General features: G+C 36.6%; 1 pseudogene; it reads right to left on the reverse strand.

The window, feature by feature from the left end:
* Positions 1-204: 204 nt before the first annotated feature.
* The window catches only part of LOC123943880, a 56,152-nt pseudogene continuing 35,814 nt past the window's right edge, over positions 205-20,542 (reverse strand).

Below are 20,542 nucleotides of genomic sequence, written 5' to 3' on the forward strand. Positions count from 1 at the left end.
CGCGTTCATCAAGAGCTGTACGTTTTTCAAACTGTGGCTATGACCATCCTGGACAAGAAGGGGCTCCTATTTAAGCTGCAGGAACTTCTCTGACTATGGATCATGATTCCTTTTGTGGCAGATTTTTACAGTTGCTTTAATCCATCTGGGACGAGAGTCTCAAAGTAACGGGCAGCTTTCCTGACAACTCCTTGCTCTCTCCGGTTAAGAACTGTATCCCTTTTCTTCTGAAAATATTTTAGAAACTTTTGCTACCAAATCCACCCCTTCACCAGCACATCTATAAATACGACCATAGGGACAGCCCGAGCTTCTTCCACCAAAACTGCCCCCCTTCATGGGTCCATAATTTGATTGCTGTTATACACTTTTAATTTCCACAATCATTATAGTTCCCACCACCACTATAGTTAGCTCCAAAATTTCCTCCTTCATTGTGACCATCATATCCTCCTCCACCACCACATCTGCCTCCTTGGATTCCATACCCTGGTCCACCACCACCTTCGCCTCCTCTACTGCTATAACCAGGATCACTGCCATAGTTGCTGCCATCACCTCCAAATCCCCTATGTCCACCATCCCCTCCTCCCTAACTACTTCTGCTGCCATCACCTCCACCACCACAGCCTCTTCTTCCACTGAGGTTTCCACCACGGCCAAAGTTACCACCACCTCCAGAGTTTCCTCCACGACACATGAAGTTGCCAGATCCACCTCCATGACCTCTTTGCGATCCAGCAGACTGCATTGCTTGTTCAGAAAGGGCCTTGTTCACTTCACAATTATTCCCATGAAAAGTGTGGTATTTCTTTCTTTTTTTTTTTAAGATTTTATTTATTTATTTGACACAGAGAGAGATATCACAAGTAGGCAGAGAGACAGACACAGAGAGAGGGGAAGCCGGCTCCCTGCTGAGCAGAGAGCCCGATGCAGGACTCGAACTTAGCACCCTGAGATCATGACCTGAGCCAAAGGCAGAGGTTAAACCCACTGAGCCACCCAAGTGTCCCAGTGGTGTGGTATTTCTGAACAACAGTTTTATCGACTGTATCATGATCATTAAAAATTACAAAAGCAAATCCTCTCTTTTTTTCTACTCTGCCTGTCTTCTGTAAATTCTATGGTTTCAATCTTGCCATACTTTTCAAAACAGTCTCTCAAATTATATTCTTCTGTGTCTTCTTTAATACCACCAATGAAAATTTTCTTCACTGTTAGATGGGCACAAGGCTTTATAGAATTCTCTCTAGAAACATCTCTCTTTGGTTCCACTACATGCCCATCAACCTTGTGTGGTCGGGCACACATTATTGCAAATACCTCTTCAACACAAGAGTAAGTCACAAAACCAAAACCCCTGGAACGTTTTGTTCAGGGGTCTTTCATCACCACAGAATCTGTAAGTGTGCCCCATTTTTCAAAATGTTCTCTTAAGCCATCATCTGTAGTTTCAAAGCTCAAACCACCAAAAACCAGTTTTCTCAACAGCGCAGTTTCCTTTGGATCATGACCCTTCTCCCCCGGGTGAGGTTTTATATGTAAGAAATATATTGATATTTACCTTTTTGGAAGTTACATGTAACTTAACTGCATGGGAAGGAAGCACATCAAAATTTAAAATAGCCAAATGGAGCTGAAACTGAATATGACCAAATCACACATACCAAAAGACAAAATGAATGAAATGCCAAGAAGGGCATTTAAAGAAAGGCTCGAACTAAGTAAAGGCATAGTGCTTCATTCATTATGTAGTAATAACAGACATTAAAGATGAATAAATAAATATGGTACAATTTAATGGAGAGCATCACAATGGTATCTGGCCATTGGAATCTCCTATTCTTTTTTTTTTTTTCTTTCAGTGCTAAAATCCCTGCCTGATTTACTTGGTGCATTTCACAGGATTTTGTTAAATAATGTTGCAGGTATCCTTAAATTTCTATAATACAATAGAAAATCTGGTTGACATTCATCTTGTTAGGCAACGTGAAAGTGAAGGCTGAATGAAAGGAATGAAATAACTTGAACAGCATTTGTTATTATCTGGCATTGTATATTATAAAGTAACACAAAACACACTACTACAGAAAGAAAAGAAAGGCAAAATTTTGCTTAAGTAGAAAGTACTTATGTTTCTTAACCAAGTCTATAACATGATTTCAGCAGTATAGATTGATTTCCTTTAAAAGTTACTTTTCAATTTTATTGAAATATAAAACTATATAATTTTATTTATATATAATTATATATATAAATTATATAATTTCTTTGTAAATTCTTCTCTGAGTTTTTAGTGATATTGAGAGATAGACAGTTTGTGATGATTTTTAATACTTTAAGACATTAAAACCATGCTAGATTAAAATTATGAAATCTGATGTGAAAACAGGGATGATTTTCTTAAAACTTGCCAGTACTTTTGGAATTTAGTTTCTAGTACTGCATCATTTTTTATTAAAGTCCAATAATTGTTTGGATTGTTTGATTTATTATAATATACTCATTATTTTGCCTCCCACTCCCATATCCCCTGTAGGATTATATATATCCTACAGTGTTTCTGTATTCACTGCTGGGATGCCATCCAACCAGTCAACAATTCATACACTTGGAATAATTTTTTAGGTTTTCTTTCCCTTACTTGCTATATTCAATTGGCCAAGCTGTTTTATAGATATTTCATATTAAATATTTTTTATTTTTTCTCATACTTTTCTATAGCCATTATCTATAATTATGTCATTATATTTTATCTGGATTACAAAAAGGAATTACCATTACTCTCACTTCTTTGTCTGCCCCCTGTATTCATCCTAAGCTATCCACCTCCCTCACTGTTGGCAGAGTGATCTTTCTAAAATATAAATGATCATATTAATCTTCTGATTGAAGCCACTGGTAGGTAGGTCCTCTTTACTAATAATATGAAGTTATATTTATTAGCTTAGCATAAAACACTCTACAAAATCCAGTATTTATCTACAATGCAAGTTCCATTCATCATTTTTCTCTCCCTCATATCCTGTTTTTCAGGTATAGAAAGCCATGTATAGGTCCCAAAAATATACTTTGTACATGTTCTATTAGACTGGACTTCTTTTCCTCCTTCGATTGACCTCAATTTCATTTGTCCTTTAAGATCTATATTAACTTTTTTCTCCTCTTTGAAGACTTGCCCTGTCATCCTAGCCAATGTCAGATGGTTTATAGTATTTGTCATACCCACTTAGCTTGATTTTTTTGAATTCCATCTCTCCTGAGTTCTACTAGTTCATGGTTTATTTATATCTCTTGTCTTGCCATAGTATCTCCAAATTCTTATATCTCTGCTTTGGTCTTTTGGTTTATAAATTTATTTTTTGTATTAGTTTCTATTTTCATGACTATATTATAGGCTTAGTTTTTATTTACTGTGTGAAAAGATTTTTCTGGCTGATGTTTTTTATGTGCCATCTGCCTTTCCTGTTTTCTTTCTCCTTTTGTCATTGGGACATCTTACCTTCCCTTTGGTTTCTTTGTGATGATTATTTACATTTGGTGAGATGCTTTCTTCTTGAACAGAGATGTTTATATTGAGAAGGGGATAAGTTTAATTTCTGGCTAGTGAGAATTGTCTGTGACACAGATTGTGTATATATGTGTGTGTATGTGCATGTCAGAGAGAGAGAGAAAGGGATAGAGAGAGGGAAATATATTTTAGGCTTCCCTCCTCTCCATGCAACAGAGGTTGGAGGCCCTGGGTGCCCTCACAGAACAGTTTTCACCATACCTCACAGACTTTTCTCTGAATCTGACTTGTCTGTCAAGTGATTTTCATAGTTCTAAACAAAGAGTTATTTGCCATTAGGTGTGGGGCCACTTTCCTCCAAGTAGGATTCTTTACCACATTGTCTGGTGTTAGCAGCAACGGGCATCCTCTCTTACTGTCTTGTGACATTTCTTTTTGACTTTCATTGCTATTGTAGTGCAGGAATGTAGATATCTCTTATTTTCGTAGAAGGTATTATTTGGGTTTTTCATCCTTGCTCTTCCAATCAGTTTTATATTATTTCTGAGAAGGAAAGTGGGTGATATTCTCTGTAATATTAAAATAAAAGAATTCACTGTACCAAAAATATTAATTTCAAATGGATTTCACTTTACAGACTGAGCATCTTGAGGATAGGAAACTGTATAATATGATACTATATACACATATATACATAGATTTTTTTTTTTCAACCTCATTGCTTGGTCTAGATCCTGCTACCTTGTGGAGTTTAATGCACACTAACTGATGAATGAGCTTAGACAAGTTGAAAGGATGGTGGTAGAACGACAAGTTGAAGCCATCATAACCAGAGGAAAAACCCTGCAACACAGATACCAACTAGGAAGTGTACAGCATTTAGGAGGTCGCCTGGTGGGGTGGGGGAGGAATCACTTAAGAATCTTACTCTTGGGGCGCCTGGGTGGCTCAGTGGGCTAAAGCCTCTGCCTTCGGCTCAGGTCATGATCCCAGGGTCCTGGGATCGAGCCCCACATCGGGCTTTCTGCCTGGTGTGACATATTTGCCACATATCTCACAGAGCCTGCTTCCTTCTCTCTCTCTGCCTGCCTCTCTTCCTACTTGTGATCTCTCTCTGTCAAGTAAATAAATAATATCTTTAAAAAAAAAAAAGAATCTTACTCTTGGTTTTGACTCAGGTTTTTATTTTTTTAATTTTTTTTATTTATTTTCAGCTTAACCGTATTCATTGTTTTTGCACCACACCTAGTGCTCCATGCAATACGTTCCCTCCCTATTACCCACCACCTGGTTCCTCAACCTCCCACCCCCCGCCCCTTCAAAACCCTCTGGTTGTTTTTCAGAGTCCATAGTCTCTCATGGTTCATCTCCCCTTCCAGTTTCCTTCAACTCCCTTCTCCTCTCTATCTCCCCATGTCTTCCATGTTCTTTGTTATGCTCCACAAATAAGTGAGACCATATGATACTTGATTCTCTCTGCTTGACTTATTTCGCTCAGCATAATCTCTTCCAGTCCCGTCCATGTTGCTACAAAAGTTGGGTATTCATCCTTTCTGATGGAGGCATAATACTCCATCGTGTATATGGACCACATCTTCCTTATCCCTTCGTCCGTTGAAGGGCATCTTGGTTCTTTCCACAGTTTGGCGACCATGGCCATTGCTGCAATAAACATTGGGTTACAGATGGCTCTTCTTTTCACTACATCTGTATCTTTGGGGTAAATACCCAGCAGTGCAATTGCAGGGTCATAGGGAAGCTCTATTTTTAATTTCTTGAGGAATCTCCACACTGTTCTCCAAAGTGGCTGCACCAACTTGCATTCCCACCAACAGTGTAAGAGGGTTCCCCTTTCTCCACATCCTCTCCAACACACGTTGTTTCCTGTCTTGCAAATTTTGGCCATTCTAACTGGTGTCAGGTGATATCTCAATGTGGTTTTAATTTGAATCTCCCTGATGGCTAGTGATGATGAACATTTTTTCATGTATCTGATAGCCATTTGTATGTCTTCATTGGAGAAGTGTCTGTTCATATCTTCTGCCCATTTTTTGATATGATTATCTGTTTTGTGTGTGTTGAGTTTGAGGAGTTCTTTATAGATCCTGGATATCAACCTTTTGTCTGTACTGTCATTCACAAATATCTTCACTCATTCTGTGTGTTGCCTTTTTGTTTTGTTGACTGTTTCCTTTGCTGTGCAGAAGCTTTTGATCTTGATGAAGTCCCAAAAGTTCATTTTCGCTTTTGTTTCCTTGGCCTTTGGAGACATATCTTGAAAGAAGTTTCTGTGGCTGATATCGAAGAGGTTACTGCCTATGTTCTCCTCTAGGATTCTGATGGATTCTTGTCTCACGCTGAGGTCTTTTATCTGTGTCGAGTTTATCTTTGGCTCACGTTTTGATCTCAGGATCCAGCCCTATGGTGGGGCTTGAGTTTCTTTCTCCTCGTTCCTCTACCCCCCGATTGTGCTCTCTCTCTAAACTAAATAAATAAATCTTTTTTTTCTTTTTAAGTATACATCATATGGGAATAAGTTTATTTTGTGGGATTTACTTAACTGTAATTTTGTATTTTTTCATTTTCTCAACATTAAGAATAACTTTTTTTTTTTTTTTTTAGTTTTGAAGATTTTTTGAAGACTTTAAATCATTCAACCCTGGAATGACAGTTCCCTTTCCCAGGCAGACGTCCTTAAATATCGACTTTCAAAGCATATTTGCCACATGTCTCTGTCCCTTTCTGAACTTTTAGGGAAAATATATTTTTTCCTCTGTGATACTGAGATGCACAAAAGTCCTCCATTTTCCTGAGTTGTAGCAACCCCTTGATGAGGTGATAAGAAATTATATTTTTAGGCTCAAAGTGTCTGTAACACATGTATTTCTTCTGTGGGGTCTTTTGATAGTTATTGTGGGCAGTATTGGATATTGGTTAAGAGCTGGGCTCTGAAATCGGACGTTCTTGGTTTTAAATTCAGACTCTCCCACATTCTATTGATGTATGCATGGTTTTAACCACTCTGTCTTAGTTTCCTTATTTATGAAAGGAGAATAATAATACCTATTTCATAAGGTTATCTGTACTATTCTTGCATGTGAATATTAAGCACCAAGGTTAAAGTATACTTCCTTAATTCATGCTACATGAAACTTATTTACTATTGGCGTTGTACTACTGTTTCATTTGGAAGTGACTTTTAAACTCAGAGTTTAGTTAATTACAGAAAATCTAATCAAGGCTATAGAGATTTATTGCTAATAATAGTACTTTACTTTTTCTCCTCAAATTCTTCAAGGGCTCTGTTCATTCAGACATTCTGTTCCAGCCACCTTCTACACTAAAGCTTCTGGGCAATGCCACTCTCACATTGAATCATTGTTCCACAGTATAAAGCACTTGCATTTTCTTTCTTTTATATTTCCTTCCTTCCTTCTTTACTTCCTTCCTTCCCTCTTTCCTTCCTTCCTTTCAATTCTTTGATGTTGAACAAGGTAGATGGTAAAGATGGGATAAGTGAATTTATAATAAAAGACATGTTTCTGTTTTCATCATCAGATATCCTTTCAAACTTTTAAGGGTAAATCTTGACTCTCATAAAAAATGAGTGAACCAAGTTCAGTATTATGGTATACTAAGAAGTATATATTACAAATAAATTTTTCCTTTTGCTGTTAATAAAGAATAAGTGGCTAGATATTTTTTTTAAGATTTTTATTTATTTATTTATTTGTCAGAGAGAGAGAGACAGAGAGAGAAAGATCACAAGTAGGCAGAGAGGTAGGCAGAGGCAGAGGGAGAAGCAGGCTCCCTGCCGAGCAAGGAGCCCGACATGGGACTCAATCCCAGGATGCTGGGATCATGACCTGAGCCGAAGGCAGCCGCTTAACCAACTGAGCCACCCAGGCGTCCCATAAGTGGCTAGATATTATAAGTAAATATATTTTATAAATTTTATAAATATATTTATCATTTAAGTATTAATAACATGACACATATAAAATATTTTCTTTTAAAAATTTTTTAGAGATTTTATTTATTTATTTGAACAAAGAGAGAGAAAGCACAAATGGGGGGGGTAAGGAGGAGCAGAGGGAGAGGGAGAAGCAGACTCTCTGCTGAGCAGGGAGCCCAACATGGGGCTCGATCCCAGGATCCTGAGATTAGGACCTGAGCTGAAGGCAGATGCTTAACTGACTGAGCCACGCAGGCGTCCCATAAGTGGCTAGATATTATAAGTAAATATATTTTATAAATTTTATAAATATATTTATCATTTAAGTATTAATAACATGACATATATAAAATATTTTCTTTTAAAAATTTTTTAGAGATTTTATTTATTTATTTGAACAAAGAGAGAGAGAGCACAAATGGGGGGGGTAAGGAGGAGCAGAGGGAGAGGGAGAAGCAGACTCTCTGCTGAGCAGGGAGCCCAACATGGGGCTCGATGCCAGGATCCTGAGATTAGGACCTGAGCTGAAGGCAGATGCTTAACTGACTGAGCCACGCAGGCACCCTTAAGCATATTTTCTATAAATAACCGTATTTTCTAGTAATATTTATTTATGGTCTTTAAATGATACCATTTCACCAAATTCAGATCTAAACATATAATGTGTAAAAACAGCATAACAATTGGTCAGTTTGAAAAAAAGTCACAACTTATTACATTTTTAAATGTTGAAGTTTAATATACATACGGGAAATAGCTTGATGAATATTTACAAACTGTATATTCCCTTGTAACTAGCATTTGGACTAAGAAAGAACATTGCTAGCATACCAGAAATCCCCATTGTATCTCTTTCCAGTCATTCATTGACTCTATTCAAGAGTTACTATATACTGACTCCTAATCACGTATATTAGTTATAACTCCTTTTGAACTTTAAATGCAAGGACTCCTTCCAGTATGTATTATTTTAGACTAGCTTCATTCTCTCAGTATTCTGTTTCTGAGAATATTTTGCTTTTATTTTCATTCTCATTGCTGTATATTACTATATCATGTCACTACAGTCCATTTATTTACTTCTTTAGCTGTTGATAGACATTTGGATGGTTTACACCTGGAAATAGTATGAATTATGTTGCTATGAATATTTTAGCCTACGTCTTAAGGTCAGCATATGAACTAATAATATCTGTTTGGATATAAAGTAGGAACGGAATTGCTAAGTCATGAGGTGAGTGCATATCTAGCTTTAGGAGATACTACTAAACAGTTGTTCCAATATGAATGCGCCATATAAGGAGTTCTCCATTAGGTCCTTGTGCCTTCTTGACTGAGAATAGTCAGATTCATTTCATAGTGGTTCTAAAATCTTTGAACTTCAAAGGGAAAAGTGAGGTGTTTTATCTTTTTCCTCCCAGGAGTCCATGCAAAATGTTTCCCTTCTTCTCCAGAAATGCATCTCAAAGGATTATTGGGAGTGAAAGTCCCTGAGGACACATACCAGTGTTATTACAGTTTTCTCCTTGGAACAATAGGTGCGTACTTGCCTTGCATTATCATAACTAAGATGCTTCTTCAAACATTTTTTGCAGTACATAGAAAATATACTCAAAGGTGACAGTATATATGTAATCTCTAAACACCCGGGTAGATAAAAGAGCATCAGGCAACTTTTAATTGACATCTTCACAGAAGTTCTGCCTGGCCAGGCACCCAGATATAGATGGAAGTACCTGATTCGTTGGAATCTTCCCAAGCTATATTTATGCCTACCTTATTCAGCAAATATCTATGAATAGTATTCGATGTAGCTCACGGAATGTGCCAGCTTGATATTTGTGAATTTCAAAAATTCAAAACAATAATATGGCCAAAGCTAAAAAAACATTACTTTAAATTTTAGATGTGCAATTCTATTCCAAATTTCTCCAGGAATAAATTGCTGATAGTTGATGCCAACAGAAGTGTTTGCACTCAAATAAAGTTTCTGGGAGGTTACATCATATCCTCTCTTATTAAAAATACTAACAGAAGAGAATGAAGTGTGGATAATACCACATACTAATGCATTTATAGGAATTATTTATATGGGGATTCAGAATTTAGTTCATTCTTCATTGACATGTTCTATTTTGACATTTCACCTCACACTAACCAATGTAGCCATTCCCTTACTTTTGTGTAGGAATCGACAAGGTTTTCAGTTTCTTTTATTTATTTCAATCAGAAACTCACTCTGCAATAAGAGATATGATTCTCTCTCTCCCTCTCCACCTTGCTCCCATCACTTTCTCACCTTTCCATGCCACTGAGTGGCTGCGTGTTTGGGTTTAAAAGGACTTTCTTGCTGCATCCAAGTAAGAGCTATGCTGTTAATAAAATTGTTGATATGCCTTTAGTTAGGCATCAAGAGTATTATAAAAAGTCTTATGTTAGATATAAGTTCAGAATATATTCTCAATTATGTGTGATATTAGAGAAGATGTTTAGTTATTTTATGATACAAATGTGAGGTAATTCTCTTAACTGAAGCAAAGTCACAATTTTGAATTGCATAGGAAACCAGGGGCTATGCAAAAACAGAAGACGGAATGTTAGGGATTCTGTGGGAAGAAGAAGTGGGAGAGAGTTGGGAACAAGGCCTGGCAATATTACGTTCCTGAGGTAGGAAGCACAAATACATGGATGGTAGGGATTAATTTAAGATTCATAAAATCCTAATATATAGGTATAAATAATAAGGAATATTCACTCATTGTAAAGAAAACTTTTTTTTTAGATTTTATTTATTTATTTGAGAGAGAGAATGAGAGAAAGAGAGAGAGAATGAGAGAGGAGAGGGTCAGAGGGAGAAGCAGACTCCCCACTGAGCAGGGAGCCCCATGCAGGACTCAATCCTGGGACTCCAGGATCATGACCTGAGCTGAAGGCAGTTGCTTAACCAACTGAGCCATCCAGGCACCTGTAGAGTAAGCTTTTTATTGAATTAAGTCATATGTGAAGTAAGTCATAGGTACATATACGACTTATATAGGGATCACACATATATATGTATTTTGCACACACAAAGGCAATGAAGATCCACAACTTGAACACAGCTGTACCCTGCATCTAAATGAATTTTCAGAACATTATCAGCCCCCACAAAACCATTCCTGTGTTCCCTTTCAGTCACTACCCGCCCATTACCATGACATAGAGCATAGTAGATTAGTTTTGCTTGGTTTTGAATTTCATACGATTGGATCATCCAGTCGGTACTCTTTATTGACTAACTATGCTTAACATTATATTTGTGAAATCCATTTGAATATATTGTATTTGCAAGTTATTCATTTTTGTTGCTGTATCATAATCATTATATGAGTTTGTTAAATTTGTCTTTTCTAGTGTTATAGACTTGGAGTTGTTTATTGTTTGGGGCCATAACAAAGAATGAAAAGAATGTTCATTCTTTTTCATAAATTTGGTAAATATATTAACTCATTTATGATGAGTATATGCCCAGAAGAGGAACTGTTGATTATAAGGAATTGACTTTTATGTGTGGTGTGGGACCAGGATTAAGAGTTATTGCTTTCTGGGCGCCTGGGTGGCTCAGTGGGTTAAGCCTCTGCCTTTGGCTCCGGTCATGATCCCAGAGTCCTGGGATTGAGTCCAGCATCCGGCTCTCTGCTCAGCAGGGGGCCTGCTTCTCTCTCTCTCTCTCTCTCTGCCTGCCTCTCTGCCTACTTGTGATCTCTCTCTGTCAAATAAATAAATAAAATCTTTAAAAAAAATAAGAGTTATTGTTTTCCATATAGGTATACAATTGATCAGCATCATTAATGGAAAGAACATGCTTTAGCCCATGTATTTCAGGGTTGTCTTTGTAATATGTCAAGTGGTCATGTGTGTGTGGGTCTGTTTCACTGTTTTGTTTCTGTTGTTTCTTATGCAGACATGTTACTTCTCTGTTGGTTGATCCATGGTTGCCCCTTATGTTGTATACTAGTAGGATATTAATGCAATTTCTCAAACAGTTAAGAGCACTTGTGAAAACTGTATTTCAAATCTGCCAAATCATAAGTTTCTCCCTGCTAAAGACATCTTATAAGAAAATTAGACTACCTAGATAGTCATTATTAAACTGTATTTTCCTCCCCCAAAATTCATATTGGTTAAAAAATCACCATCTGTTTCTAAGACTGGTTAGGCTCCTCTCAAGTGGGTAGGTTTTCCAAAGTGACTCTGAAATCACAGTTATCTCTTATAAAATTGCTGAAACATTTAATCAGAATTCTAATTATTTTCCAGAAGGGATAATAGATCATATCAACTCATAAATTCTATCAAAGACCAGTTTTAGGACAATTTTCTTTCTTATAAATGTTTTTATAGCAAACACTCAATTTCAGACTCTTGGACAGCAATGTTCTCCTTGATTTTGAAATTGTGGCAGGTTAACTTCCATTTTTTCAGTTTATTCTCACTTCATTCCTCAACTCAGTAATTTAAAATTTTTTAAATTTCTTTTCCTCTTTCTTTTCATTGTGACTGCAAAGCTCATGATTCAAACCACGTAGGATGAAATTGAAGGATTTTTGAATTATCCATATGTTCAACATTTTCTAATATTTCAGCCAAATATGAATTTAACAATCTGGCTCTAAATCTCCAAAAACAAAAATAATTCATATGAGGAAAATAAACAATCAGCAATAGGGAAATATTTTGACTAATTCACTTTTACTTCATAGTAAAATTATTTAAATTTAATCATTTAAAAATATAATGTGAAAATAAGTCAAAAGGAGTGGGAGAAAATAGGACTCATTGTATATACTTTTCTTACTCTTACTGCTTACTCCTAAGAACTCTACCATGACTCATGAGAAATTTTTTAACCTGTAAAATGTTTGATTTGGGGTGTTAATACAAAACATCTTTTTGTATATTAATTTACTTTAAAAGCCCATTTTATGGAGGTAATGATTAGACCTTAGGTAGATATTCCTATCTCCTTCAAAAATAAAAGACATATTAAACAAGATATTAATTTTGCTTTAGAATATCCTTCAGGTGCACCTGGGTGGCTTAGTGGGTTAAAGCCTCTGCCTTCAGCTCAGGTCATGATCCCAGGGTCCTGGGATCGAGCCCCACATCGGGTGCTCTGCTCAGAGCGGAGCCTTCTTCCCACCCCCCTCTCTGCCTGCCTCTCTGCCTACTTGTGATCTCTCTCTGTCAAATAAATAAATAAAATCTTAAAAAAATTAAAAAAATAAAATGTCCTTCAATTTTCTTATGCTAATGGTAAAGTCAAATTTATATGTCTTTCAAAATAACCAATAAAGCACTGCATTTATTTCTATAGTGTAGAATTCTTGATATGTCTACTATTAGCATGATTTTTACAATTGGACTGGTGCAAACAGAGAGTAAATCAGTCCTATAATCTCCAAACAGGCTCCCTGGGCCTTGCATCTAAAACCATCTGGACGCTATGACAGCATTCTATTTATTACATACAAAAGCCTGGATCCTGCCGATGCATAAATAGTAATTAAACACACAAGCAAACCGTGCATGCCAGATCGGCTAGAACTATCCTTTGAGTATCTTAGAATTTCCATGCCAATGAGCTTATTGAGAAATTGGCTGATGATTAAAGATTAATGATTTATGGTTGCAAGCGAGGTTCATTTGGTGCTTACTGAAATATGTTTGACAGTATCTTTATGATTTTTCTAGAATTCATAGTCTTAGAGGTAATTATTCTTAAGAAAATACCTCAGTTTCAAACACAAGTGTAAGATGCCATCACATAAAATTTTATACCTTCTTGGATAGCAAGTTTACCTTTCTATGCTTTCAAGTATAATTCTTTAACTTTACATGTTGGACAGAGGAATTGTTTAGGATTTTTTTTCCCTAGCTTTGCTTCTGTAATTCATATCTTCTCTGCCTAGTCACAGCCTGTGCTTAAAGCCAGTGGACATGAGAAAAAGAAATATAGCAGAGACTCTTACAAAGAAACTTGGTTTTACCTTTGGTTATTCAGCATTTTACTTTAAAAAAATTTTTTTTAATAATTACATTTTAAATTAACATATAATGTATTATTTGTTTGTGATTCATCGGTCTTACACAATTCACAGCACTCACCATAGCACATACCTTCCCCATATCATAGCATGTGTCCACCCCCCAGCCACCCTACCCATCCTCCCCAACCCCCCCCAGCAATGCTCAGTTTGTTCCCTGAGACTAAGAGTCTCTTACGGTTTGTCTCCCTCTCTGGTTCCATCTTGTTTCATTTTTCCCTGTCTTCCCTTATGATCCTCTGACTTGTTTCTCAAATAATGTTTCTGTTTTTAAGAATTTGTTGATTCCAGTGAGAAAGTAGTATTGGGGAGAATTATTCCGTTAATGTTCAAATAAAACCAGTAGATGAAGTTGGGGTTGAGGGAGAACTCATAACTTGTGTTTCAGAGTAGAATAGATTCTTGAATGCTACCCTGTTAGAGCTTTCGGGATCTGTTAATTTACTCATAGCAATGTAACATATAATTTCCTTTATAAATGCTGTAAAGTATAACTGAAAATATGACTGACCCCTTCATAACCTTAATGGTTCTATAAATACAGAACTAAAGTAATTTATAAAGCTGTTAAAATTAATTCTGCCATTAAAATAAACTCCACAGTACATTACATTATTACTGTAGTAACCTAGCTCTGAACCTCTCTGAGTCAGCAAAGTGAATCAATGGTGATGAATGATGATCACTGCTGAACCGCACATGGATTAAATGCTTGCCTGGTCAGGAAGGCACTCTCTTCCAATACAAACGGGCTTGTCTTCATTGACTTTTTTTTTTCTGGCTTGTGGACCTTCTCTTCTGTAAAGTTGTTTGGCTTGGGAGGTCAAGCCTTAGTAGGCACACATTTGGCTAAAGCTGCTTGCCCTCTTCAATTGTTCTTCAAATTCTCAGCATCAACATTTACTCATGGCAATATTTTGCACAATGACGGTGTTTGTGCAGTTCCCTGGATTTAACCTGAGTTGCATTTTCTTTAAGAGGTAGGTGTGTGCTGTGTGTTTATATCTTTAAACATAGGTTTAAAACATATATCTTTAAAACACAGGTTAGTAATTTTTAAATTCTCTCGGGTTTTACCTCTGTATTGATGTCCTATATTGTCAAGGCCCTTGCTGGAAAGTGGCAAGAATTGCCCTGGTTTCTGTACTCAGCATGAGATAAATGTAAAAATAGCTCAGATAAGTTCTACAACAAAATTAGAGTTTCTGCCACTTTATGTAATGAAGACTTCTATTTTCTCAACAATATTCATAACCTTTTAAAACACCACTGTTGGGATGCCTGGGTGGTTTAGTTAGTTAGGTGTCTGCCTTCAGCTCAGGTCATGATCTTGGGGTCCTGGGATGCAGTCCAGAGTAGGCCCTCCCTGTTCATCTGGGGGACAGCTTCTCCCTCTACCTGTTGCTCCCCTTGCTGTGCTCTCTCTCTCTCCCTCTGACAAATAAATAAATACATACCATCTTTAAAAAAAAAAACCAAACTTCCACTGTTTTGTTAGTTGTCTCTGCTTTAACTCTATTAGGTGAATTTTTTTTTCTCTGGGCCCTATTTTTCACAGTAAAAAAGAATTAGTACTACCCTAGACATACCAGAGAAGAGTCTGCCAGTAAATAAAATGTGCAGAGAAATGCAGATGCATTAACTGAATGATTCACTCTCAACCCAAACTCATAGTGCCACCATTCAAATGTCTACTTTGGCAGAATTTTCAATAATTGTGTGACCTAGACCTTAATGGTTACTGTCCAGGTGTTGAAAGCAGAAACACTGACTCTCCAAATCATAGGGCCTACTGTGCAGTCCTAAATAGTTTGAAGCTATTCCACAAAAAAAAAGAGAGAGAGTGAGAGAGAAAACAATATAAAGAAGGCAGTGAGAAATACTTAAGAGTGTGGATGTTTTCCATAAGGAAACCATGTAAGCTGCCAATCGAACTCATTCAGACACTTTTGTATTAAGTTTCAATAAAATTGGGAAGTGAACAGTTATTACCTATAAGCTAGGTACAGAACTCTATATAAATCGTAATAGAACATATGAAATGGACGCTGCCAGTCCAAGATCGAGCTAATGATTTGGATAAATAAGAAGTGAAATAAAAGATGTGAAAACATTTTAGTAAGCAATATAATCCAAATCAATAAAATTCTCAGAGGGAATGTTGGAAAAATATATTAACAGCTTTAAAGTATTCATGTGCTTTCACCCCAAAATTTATTTTCTAGCAATTTCTCCTTAGAAATCATGGATGCTAATAAAGAACTTAAAGGATGAATACAAAGGAATCTTTGAATATCAAAGAAAATTACAGACAATGTAAATGGCAAACAAAAGATAGCCATCCAAATATTGCTGAAAGGATTTAATAATGTGGGGGAAATAACATAATTTTAACTGGAATATATGCTGCATAATATTATTTTGTTGAAAATAGGTGACAGAGACAAAACATAAAATTTTAAATTATAATAACACCACTTTCTATTAAAGCTGACTCCCTAGAATGGTCTTTAGAATTTTTTTAAATTTAATTTTGCAAACTGGTATAAAGGAATGCACATAGGGGATGCTGAATCAGTGAGGAGATAAGCCTCCTCAGGAAAGTGCCTGTGTCTATTCTGAATGTGTTTGGGGAGGCTGAGGACTCCATAAGTTAAGATAAGAAGAAAGTAATAGGGCCGATGGCAGTTTTATGGCTTACAGAGAAAGGGAGGAGAAAATTTAGTGGAATGAAGCCTTATTGATAAGAAAAGATGACTAAAAAGTCATCTAGGAAAGCTCTAGGGTCCTTGCCAAGGTTATTTGGAGCTGGACTCATTTTCTTTGTAGTTGTAGCAAAGTGATGAACCTGGTCATGAGGTGACCCAGTTTTGCTTGAATCAATCCACTGCCTATATAAATTGTGAAGGCTGGCCAATTTCTGGGTGAATTTTTATTGTCTATGTTTGTGGTTGGTATTCTCAAGTTAAAATAAGTATGTGACCCCAAATCTTCATAAAACTTATTATTTTTGTCTTTAAAATATACCCAAAGAAAATGATGTTGATTGATCACAATCCGTTAAGATTAATGCTAGATGTTTAATGGACATTCAAAAGAGTTCAATTTCCTCTCTCTCTTAGCTTTTCATTTATGAATAAAATGTGTGGGTTAATTTTATAGTACTTTGTGCATTTGGAGGTGTAGACAACAAAATAGAGGCTTAATAGCATATACTAAATAAATCATGTTTTTTTCCCCTAACATTTTATGTTTGTTTAAAAAATCTGATCCCAAAGGTCAACTCCTTCTTGGAGAAGTGGTTGAAATACTTCTGTGAGTATCTTATTCATATCCTGCCACTGAATGTAACAGATGAGAACCCTGAGAACCAGAGATATAAATCTGCAGTGTGTTTGGCTTGACCTACTGGGTTGGTGTCTCGACTCTTGGTCCAAGGTTTGCTTTTACTGGATGGCCTCTCCTAAAACTCTTAGACCAAGTGAATTTATTTAGAATGCTAAATAGAAAGGGGACAGATTCAGGAGTGTCCCTGACTTTATTATTATTATTTTTTTGTTTGTGATCTTTTTTTTATTAATATATTATGTATTGTGAAAAATATATAACCCAATATATATCTTTCCTTTTGATCTGGATTTGGTAAAGCAATACTAGTTAGAGAAGACATCATACTCTCCTGAGTCCTGGATATTCCAGGTGACTGATGCAAGATTGTTGTCTAAACAATTTGAGTTCCTCTTCCCATATCCCAGCTTCAAGTAAAGAAGTTTTTGCCTTTAACTGTTTTATATATTTTCTTCCTAGAATGTATTCTTTGCACAAAGGATTCAATGACAAAATAAAAACTGAAAAACCGAAAAAAAAGAAAAAGCCCCAAATACACTAAGTGCTAATGTTAGGGCTACTAGCCTATATCATAGTACATGGTGGCTTTTGTTGCTTGAATTATTCTTGGATGAGAAACTCTTTCAGGTATTGTTTTAAAAAAGCGGACATACTGTTTTATATTTTTCCATTGCTCTATAATAATCATGTATCATAATCCAAAAATAAAACTTAAAAAATGTCTCTCAGAGTAGCATAAAACCCTTTCCTCACAGTAAGGAAAATCTTGCAAAGGGGGAAGAAATGGTTTTCTCTTCTCAGTTGTTCAGTTTGTCTTCTACTGTCTATGAAACTGATGTAATACAGAGTTTCTGTCACCCTGGATCTGGCATTTTTTGCCCCTGTGGCTATTTTTTTACATAAATTTGGTAGAAAGCAAAAGAAAGGAGGTAGAGAGGGAGGAATAAACAGTACAGGAATCAATACTTGAAGAAGAAATTTCAAAAAATTAAATTTTTTTTATTATCAAATGGTAAATAAGGGAAAGTTTGCCTTGTGTCTTCAGATATTCCCATCAGATTTCAGGTGTTTTAGCATAATGCTTATCAGTGTTTCTTCCTGGAGGAAGAGACTTGTCTTCTGTAACCATATGTTAAACAGAAAATTGAAGAAACGAACATTTCATTGCCAAACAGTGGAGCACTGGTTTGAGATGACTCTGCTCTTCAGAAGCTTTCTACTTACAGTCTGTGATTGTTGTTATCTGGATATTTCAGGGATTATTTCAGCAAATTAGGCATGAATGCTCAAGATAATTGTTTCAATTATCCACCTCTCTTTGGTTTCTATACATATATTGTGCTTCATTTTGTTGTACTTGGCTTTTGCTTGGTATCCTAAGTGCCAGAGTCATTATGCGAGCCTTAAGAAATACTGAGACACTTTATATGCTCTTATCCATTTCCAAACCACAAGAAATAACTGTCAGTTTAATCAATGCAATGTGGTGTGGGTTTGTGTGCTGTGTGTTGGAAAATATTATAAATTTGACTTCAGGGAGACAATTACTAAATTAATTTTTGCCCTTTATTTTTATTATATTGGCTTATTGGTTAAAATTATGTTGATAAGAGTTGATTTATTTTTTTACCAGGATCATATACATGGGAATATAGCCATTCCTGGATATTATGAAGGGACCCATCTAACTTACAGATTTCTCTATCATTATAATCATGTTTTCATTTTAGATATGTTATTTTGGTTCCCCTAAGGGAGTTGTATTTCATGTGCACAGGGCAAAGATCATCACTGCCCCTTTAATTAATATTTTAGGGTATTAAAATGGCAGTAATTTTATCTTAGTTTTGTTGAAGCTTGAAAGGCAAGTACAAATCTGCAGGTGGTAAGTATCGCCACGTTCCAAATAAGGTGGCGAGACTGGTGTAGGGGGTGTATGAAGACTGGTTTTGTGGACACTGACCCACGTAAGGTGGTAAAGGATTGATGCTGACGTGTTTGGGGGGTCAGGAAAAGCACTTCTTTAGACAGGGTGTTCCAATGCTGCGATGTGATCCCTTCCATCCTGCTCCCATGGGGGTGAGTAGTGTGCTTACTAATCACTCTTAAATGTAAGGGTGTCTCTTGGAGTTTGGGACGCATAATAGACAAAGGTCTGAGTTGTTCTTAAAACCAAACACAACTCAAGGTAAGAGTGGCAGAAGGAGCCACCACTGCAGAGAATAGGCTCTGTGGGAATTGGCTTGCTTGTGCAGATGGTGGGAACAAAGCGTGTGATTCCTTGTAACCAGATGTAGAACAGTGTCCTGGTCCAATGAGGTGACAGATGCAAACGTTGATGGGGAATTTTAAGCAGCAATCCAAAGAGGAGGTTGCCCTTTCTCATGGCAGCTGCAGTCAGGAGCACCCGGTCAGGAAAGCTACTGGGAGCACAGTCTCAACATCTCATCACGTCATGGGAAATGAAAACCCGATTAGATTGACACAGGTCAAGCTTAACTTCTTCTCTCGCTCCCTTCTGTCTGTCTCTTCCCTCCTCCTCTTCAGCCTTGGGGAAGCCAGAAGAAGGCCCAAGGAGCGGAAGTGGGGAGCTAGCTACCAGGAGAGACAAATGAAGCTCCTGATGCCCAGCTGTGAAACTGCTAGCCTCTGGCAGGTCCAGTGGGGGCGGGAGTTTTGTCTCTAAATGAAGTTGGGAGATTTTCCCTCTCCTCCCCTTCCCACTCCTTCCTTTTCCTTAACTGGCTTTCCTTTCCCTTTAAAAATCAAAGGCCTGGAGATAGAGGATATTGAACCTCCACTGGAGATTTACCTTTAATGAAAGCTGCAGTTTATTTATTTTTCTTTTACAAGACTGGGAATACCAATCATTGAACCAGGAGGCCTTTTTTACTGTCTGAGAATAAGTGGAAAAGCAACTGGGTTTGCCCTGGATCCCAGCCAGGGATGGGGGCAGAACCTGTCCCACAGAAAGAGTTTGGATGGGCAAAGGGAGGAGATGAAGTTTTGTAAGTCCTCCTGCCGATCCTACTCGTTCATCATACTAATTAAACTCTACACAGCATTTTCTACTTGGCCTGAGTTATTTGGAATTAGTTTTGTTCCTCTTCAATCCAGTATCCTATAGAAATGTCATGCTTAATTTTGATCTTTTGGTACAATTGCCTGAGCATGTTTGTATATTGTGTATTCTGTACAGACTGCAGTTTTCAATGAATAAACTGATCTTTAAAGACTTAGAAACCTTATTTTGCTCTACTTGTGCCTTATGTACACCACAGTTGTGTTACACAATTATGTATTCAAAATTCAAGTTTTTTTTCTTATAAGATAGTGATTATGAAAATGTGTTCCTTTTTTGCTTTCTTGCAACATGGCATTGCTCGTTTTTTCATTAACTGCTGCCAACATAAATCTTTGCCCTTTAGCCAGGGTAAGCTTTGGGCTCTGGATACTTTATTTGTAAATTTTTTTTTGCTTTCTTTTCTGTCATTGTTCACAGAATTATCTCAAGGATTTGGGATACTTTAACACCTATTCAAATAAATAATACTTGTGTAATTAGGACCTGCTTAATATTAATATTCTCAGTTCTAATTTCATTGTTCTCTCTATACTTCAGAAAAGTGATTTTTAGTCTGT

Source organism: Meles meles, chromosome 1, assembly GCF_922984935.1.
Source record: "Meles meles chromosome 1, mMelMel3.1 paternal haplotype, whole genome shotgun sequence".
NCBI lineage: Eukaryota > Metazoa > Chordata > Mammalia > Carnivora > Mustelidae > Meles > Meles meles.